The 7,551-nt window shown below is 36.8% G+C and overlaps 1 non-coding gene across 1 annotated transcript; it reads left to right on the top strand.

The window, feature by feature from the left end:
* The first annotated feature begins 978 nt into the window (after window positions 1-978).
* LOC101312717 lies at window positions 979-6,904 on the top strand. The gene is made up of 3 exons (XR_184443.1): window positions 979-2,190; window positions 4,626-4,803; window positions 6,324-6,904. It is a non-coding gene; the product is annotated as an uncharacterized LOC101312717 (transcript).
* Window positions 6,905-7,551: the final 647 nt, after the last annotated feature.

Here is a 7,551-nt window from a genome sequence, read left to right on the forward strand (position 1 = left end):
TTTTGGTAGGGAGTGATTGGGAGGCTATTTTAGGTATGAAATGAAAGTAAGATGACGAATCTGACCTTTAAAGTGGACTTATATGGGTAAAAAAATTAAGGTGGACTTATGAAGGAACAAATGTTAAAAAGTAGACTTTTATGAAATTTTCTATTGATTTTAATGATGTAAAAGCCATTAAATGGATCAATAAAAGGGCGGCAAGTGTATTCCATGAATGGAAGCACGACTTGTCCGAGATTCACAAGCTCGGGGGGAGAGACGTGATTCTGGAAGAGCTTTTGCACAGGCGAGATGAGTGGGAGTGGCTTTGCACGCATTTTGAATCGGACAAGTACAAGGTATAAATTAAGTTTTGGTATATGATTATGTGGTATATAGTCTGCGTTTGTTTGGTGTTATTTGATAAGATATATGATTTATAGTAATTTTCTAAGGATAACTGTATTGTGCTAAAATTGAATTACAGTCATGTTGTACCGCTGTTGGAGTCTGAATTTGATCATGATTTATAAATGATTTTATTTTGAAACTTTGTATGTTTGATCTTCTATATGTGAACCTTTGATCTGGAGAGTTTGGTGTTATTTGATAGGGTAGGTGATTTGTGGTGATTTTCCCTGGTAAGGAAGTTAACTACCACTCATTGTTTTCTTTAGTTATATGCAATCTTAAGGATGTAGCATTTGTAATTGATTTTTGAAAGTTGGTATTATCCAAAAAATTAATTAAAAATAGAAAATTAAAGTCAGTGAAATCTGGGCCGTTTGATTTGAGATATATAGAGGTCGAAGTGGATCAGCATAAGCCCAGACCGACCTTGGTCTCGACTGCTCTGCTGCGACGGAGCTCGATCGCTCCTCCGTCTTCCGGCCGTCTTCCGGTGCAAGACCGGTGTCAAAAGCTTCGTCTCGTCGTCCCCAACATGACTGTGATGTTGTTCCTCCATGGGAAGCTTTGGTGAGAGAGAAAAGAAGGAGGGAAGGTGGCTGTTTTTCAGATCGGGTTTCCGATTCCGACCACGACGGCGAGCGTGAATGGTACTGGTAGCTTCGTCTTGCCATCCTCGTTCTATATGTGGTCTCGAAATCTTCAGAGGAGCCTTCATGAGTGAGAATCGATTAATTGAAGCTCAAGAAGTTTCCCGGCGAGAGTTCGATGTTTTCCGGTCACCGGCGAAGGCAAGTGAGGTATCAATCTTGATCTTCTCGTCGGGCTTTACCTCTATATATACTTTAAATTGAGCTTGGTAGTGTTTGGAAGAAGTTGGAATTTTGGCAGAGAGGACTGCCGTGAGTGCTGCTGTGTATGGCGGCGGTAGGTGGTTGTTCTGGTAGTTTCTGATTTTGTTAGTTTATTGATTATGAAGGAGTAAATTGAGATGTTTGGATTCGAGAAATAGAGGAGTTAGGTATTTGGAAGATTAAACTGTCAGCTGGGTTGGGCAGGAGTTTGGAATTGCCATACTGGGTTCTTTTGGTTTTAATGTTGTCAATTTGGTTAAGCTGTGTTGATAATAGTAGTTGAAAGTGGACTATCAAATTGGTGTTGGCGGAATGGAGCAGATGTCCAGTTGATGGCTTTACTGTGTAATTGCTATTGTTATATTTGATTAACTGAAATGGAAGAATTGGGTATTTGGAAGGCTAAGTTTTGTTTGCTGAGTTGCTTAGGAAGTTTGAGAGCAGTACAAGACTTCATATGGTTTTGAAGTTTTGCAGTTTTAGTTACTGTGCTTGAATTTCAAGTTGGAGAGGTGTGTTGACGAATTGGGAAGTACGGCCAACTATGATGATATGAAATAATGTATAATGGTGATTGTTGGACTTTTGTGTTATAATGGAAACTGCCGTATATGGAGACATGTTCATTGTGAATAAGTCTACAAGTTACTTGTTATGCGGGTGTAAAGGAGACGAGAAGAGTGATCGTGAGTTTATACAGGAAGTAATTAAGAGGATTTGGGTGTCCATAGTGAATTTGTAATTGGATGGGTGTCCTTGGTAAATTTTAGATATTGATAATTTCGACTTGAAGAGATTCGCCTACTTTCTCGGATTGAGGATTTGGTACGAGGATCGAATGCGAGTAGTTGGATTGCAGTTCCAAAAGTAGAAGGATAAGGATTTCAGAAGCATGTCGCTGAGTTACAAATTTTAGCTGGTGTCAGAACTAACATTTGGATTCCAGGTAGGGTCTTTCTCAGGGAACCTTTCTTAAATTGATAATTAGAGTAATAATTGAAATGCGTGTTTTGTGTGCCATTGAGTGATTAACTCTTGGATGTTATTGTTTTTGTTAAAAGCATGTGATATCGTTAAAATATATGATCAATGTTTTCGCTTATCAAAAAAACATGTATTGAATGTTATGATATGAGTATTGATATTCGTTGCATACATTATGCATTGTGAGAAATTGTGAGATTAGTGAGAATGGTGATTATGGAGATGTGAATGAGATTTGATAGAATAGATACATTTTGTGTAGTTGAGTTTCCTCATGGGTTGTCCAAGATCCAGGGTAGCCCACACGTGCACAAATTTAGGGAATGTATGCCCTTTCGATGGCGGACATCGACAAAATGATCTTATCGGGTTTCGGGTTTGGAGACCATGAGTATAACAAGATGACTAACAAAAGAGGTACATGTGGTGAGATATTACTGATTATTAGATCATATATTCGAGACATCTGAGTTACCCCCGGTTGGTAAAATACACGGTATGGGACGTGTAGGCTCACCTGTTTTTGATGTATGGACTGATAGCCAGTAATTGAGGAAGACATTCATTAGCATACATGCATCGATCTTTGTCGTTATTTATTTAAAGTATTGTTTGATGTTTGATAACTTGTTTGTTTGACGTAATCAAGTATAACCTAAAAAGGTTTGGCCCTACTGAGCGTAAGCTCACCCCTATAGACTTTTGTTCAGGTACGTACAAGGAACGTATTTCGAGAAGTCTAACTGTGAAGTTTAGGAGACGTGTGCAAGAGTAGAAAAGAGTTATGGAAGATTAGAAGTGAGATAGATCGCAAGGGCTCATCATTTTGTCTTTGTAATTGTTTTTGTTTTTGTAAACGTTTTATTTTCTTTTATTTTTACAATTTCTAGAAAAGTATTTGAAATTGTTTTAGTTTCTTTTACTTTTCCCGCTCACGTCTTGGGTTTGGCGTCAACTGCTTGGAAACCACCGACACCGGGTCTGGGGTGTGACAGCTATGGTGCTCAATATCTAGTGTATGCAAACTAGGAGTACAACTTTCGTGTTGCATTTCTTATTTTCTCCCTCTGCAGGTACTTGACTGATGAGGCTGCTGCACTTTTGCTTTACTCTTTATTGCAAGGAAATGTTGGTTTTGCTGTTGTTTACTTGTTTTTTTTTCTTTGTATATAACAGTATTAGTTAAACTCATATCTGCATTTCCTCCATACCTGCATAGTCTTAAAACTGTACTCTACCATGTCAAACTCAGTCCTCCCAGTAATCTAGACTACCTGCATACATGTCATTGCTTTGCTTTCTGTTTACTTGTTTCATTTGCTGTGTAGTTTTGCTACTGTGTACTTGTGATTTGGCTAAAGAGACCTGAACCTTTATTTATTGTAAGATTCTGTAAATTATGGGTACCGATGGTTGATGTAATTTCCTTGTAGCACTGGGCAGCTGTGTTGTATTTGAATTTCAGCAGAACTTGGTAACTCCTATTGATATGAAATTTTGTGGCATTATACTTCGAGGCTGTTAATATGGAAAATCTTGTGTTATTTGATAGGGTGGTTGAGTTAAAGTGATTTTCTGAAGTTCAGAGTTCTGTGATGAGACTCCTTTTGTTTTATGCATTGCAGCTGTTTCCGGTTTGCATTTCCTTAGGATTTATGACTTGAAATTTTGTGTGCTTGGAATCCATGTGTACTACTGAAAAAAATATCTTATATGTGCATGGATCAAAGCCTCAAAGTATAGACACCAGTTGTATCCAAAAAAGAAAGTATAGACACCAGTAAGTTGTTATTCGTGCTGAACCATTCATTTTCCTATTAATTAAAGCACCTAACAACCAGTGCTCACAAATATTCACTGCATCTGTGAATCAGAAAATATGATCTTTCTACCCTGGCAGCTGATTTGAATTTGCGTTTGAGTGGGATTTAGGACTCGTAATGACTTGAAAATTTGTGCTTATGAACTTCTTTATGTGCATATACGTTAAACTAAGAAGTATAGGAGTTCACAGTATCCTAGTTTACTCCTGCATGCTCAACTTAGTTCAATACAGCCACTTGATGAGTAGTAGTACTGCAATGTAATTTTTTGTTGACTTCTCTTCTCTTTGTCTGCCAAGTACTAGAAGAGAAAACTTGCAGCTAGTTTAGGAAGCTTTGTGGTAGGTGTTCACAGTATTTTTGGGTTCTAAAAAAAGAAGAGATTTCCTCAGTCTACCACTTTGTATCTAATGTATCTCTTTAATTTTTGTGAGTTGTTTACTTGCTTTGGTGTTTCTTAAATGTATTGCATAAATTTTCTTGTGTGTGTGTTTGAGAAGTTAGGATGTGATATGCGGTGTGAATTGAAGTTATTTGTACACCCTCTTTTGATCATGTACCTGGTCTTGTGCAGAGACGATCGGTTGCCAACTCCAGCAATCGTGGTAAGGAGTTGGAGCACCACTGAGGGAGGAAACTTATCATTTACCGGGTGGCCAAGCTAAGGGATAAGGGTGCTTCATTACCGGTGGTTGACGTACGTGTACCCGGTGACATACTACATCAACCAGCCTAAAGCTGCTGAGCATTATGTAAGTATCAATACCTAATGCCTTAACAAAGTTTCTATGCCACTTTGCCTGTTGCATATTTCATGTGATGTTCATTTGGTAATAAGTGTATTTAAATTATAGTGAATCGCTGATAAGTGTTTTGTGCTAAAACTTTTCGTGTTATGCGGTGTAGCTGTCTTGAGTTCGAATTTCATTAGAATTGAGGACTCCATTTGGCTCGAAACTTTGTACCCTTGTCCTTCCATGTGATTGCCCTTGATCTGGAAAGTTTGGTGTTGTTTGATAAGGTAGATGATTCATGGTGAATTTTTGAAGTTGGGTACACTGTGCTAGAAATTGTGTTTGTGTTGAGCAGTTCAGTTGCTTCTTATTTGATTGGGTTTTGGGTCTTTGTTTGGCTTGAAATTTTGTGCTCTTGTTCTTCCTTATGTTTACTCTTTGTCTGCAAATTTTGGTGTTATTTGATAAGATAGATGAATTATGGTGATTTTCTAAAATTAAGTGCTTTGTGCTGAAATTGTATTCGAGTTATGCTGTGGAGTTGTGTTAAGTCTGAATTTGATCAGGATTTAAGACTCATTTTGGTATGAAAAGTCGGATTTTTCAAAGTTTTCTCTGCAGTTGGTAAAGTCCCAGAATTTTGAGTATGCTTCCTTGTTTTGTGTTGTGCTAAGTGTGTGTGTATAAGCGTGTTGCTAGTGTATAGAGAACCATGCTACGTTCCAGAATTACGAGGATGATTTACTAGCCTCATTAGAAGCTTTCGTGGTGTGTGATGATACTATGGGTGTCCATAGTAGTTTGGTGTTTGATTGTTATATTGTAAATGAAATTGATTGTTATATACGTGAGGGCCTTGATATGGTTCTTGTTTCCTTATATGATATGCTAGACCTATTTGTGGTATGATTCTAAAGTTGTATGTGAGGCCTTGAAATGGCCATATGGACATGTTTGAAATGGCCTTGAAAGGTTTATTTCATGGTTCAATTACTGTGTGAACAGCAGAAATATAACACCACTATATATTTGTTTTGCCTTTGCCAGGTTTGCTTTAGCAACCACTTAAAACCAGTAGAGACTAGAGTGTAGGTAAGATAAAAGATCTACTAGTCAACAGTCTAGTGCTTCCATTTACTTTAAACATGCTAACCTGTATGTACTAAAATAATTTTGGAAGTTTGAGATTTCGATGCATACTTGCAAAAGAAACAAATATGAGAACAAGTATAAGAAACTAGACGCACATCAACAATACAGTCGTGAAAGTGCATCCGAAGAAGAGATGCAGCCACATTATGGTTGTTTACATCATGCCCTGAATTTCCTGTGAGCTGCCCCTTTGTCTAAGTGAGGTCACAATTATTTGACTGTAGACATCTTTCGAAATGCATCACGTAACAAAGTTTCTATGCCACTTTGCCTGTTGCATATTTCATGTGATGTTCATTTGGTAAAACTGATTACTGTTTCAATTATCATGTTTTGATGATGTTATAATAGTTGCATGACTTGTACATATTATTCTTGAATTGTAGTAAAAGTTGAAGAATAGGGTGCTATTGCCAAGACTTTGCAGAGCACTCAACACCCGGACATCCCACCGGATCAGCTACCTCCTTTGCACTGGCCAACTCAACTAAGTGTTGTCAAAAACGCTATGGGAGAAACAAAAGGGTCTTACCTTCGTGGTATTGGACGAGCAGGCATCCTAGAGAAGAGCACAAGGTCAACATCTTCCCCTTCACGCTCTCGACCGAATAATGAGGCGATGGCAGCGATAGAGGCTGCTAAAAAGGAGGCGGCTGAAGCACAAGAGAGGGCCCAAAAAGCCGAGAAGATCGCTGAGCAGTCTGCTGTAGATTATCAAGTTTTGAAGTTGCAAATGGATCAAATCATGGCTCGAATAGGGCTACAGCCTATGTGTTCACCCTTGGTCCTAAGCCAACAACCTCGAGACGACGATGATGATAGAGGCCTTGACACTTCTCCGATTAGTTTAAGAAATCAGTAGATTTTTCTAGTTTAAATAATTGTACAAACAATACTATCTAATATTTCTTTTGTTCGGTACGATAACTTTATTATTATTAGTAATATAAATATTTCGGTTAATTTATTTTGGTTTTATAGGAATTAATTATTTACTTATAGGAATATATTTTTGAGTTATTGTATCTCTTAAGAATAAAAATAATATATTTTTTTTTTCAAAAAAAAAAAAACCTAAGCGACAAAATTTTTGTCTCTTTAGATGTCTTTAGATGGTTATTTGAGAAATTGTAAATACACACCCCTAATATCTTACCTCTTGCTTAATACATCACCTATCAAGTTTTTTATTTCAGTATTATATTTAATACACATCCCAAACTGCCTAAAATGCCCTTAATTTATGAAATATTCCATTTATTTAATATAATTAATATACATTTACTATTTGGTACCTCTTTTTACATATTATTTCGTCTAATTTTTGCTAGAAATTTTTGCTTATCATCATTCAATTTATAATCAAATGATTATTGTTATATCCTAACTCCAAATCACTAATACAAGTTTTCAAAATTCACAAGCTAGTAGAACTGTAGAAGTACGGTAGCTATTAAACATAACTAGCTAGTTATTTATGTGATAAAACATGTCATGATAAAGATGCAGTAGATGATAATATGATCTGCAAGATCAAACTAAAGTTGCTACATATAAAAAAAAAAAAAAAAAAAAAAAGACAACCCAAATGAATTGTGGAGAAGAGTTGAGTTA

This window comes from Fragaria vesca, linkage group LG4, assembly GCF_000184155.1.
Source record: "Fragaria vesca subsp. vesca linkage group LG4, FraVesHawaii_1.0, whole genome shotgun sequence".
NCBI classification, from domain to species: Eukaryota; Viridiplantae; Streptophyta; class Magnoliopsida; order Rosales; family Rosaceae; genus Fragaria; species Fragaria vesca.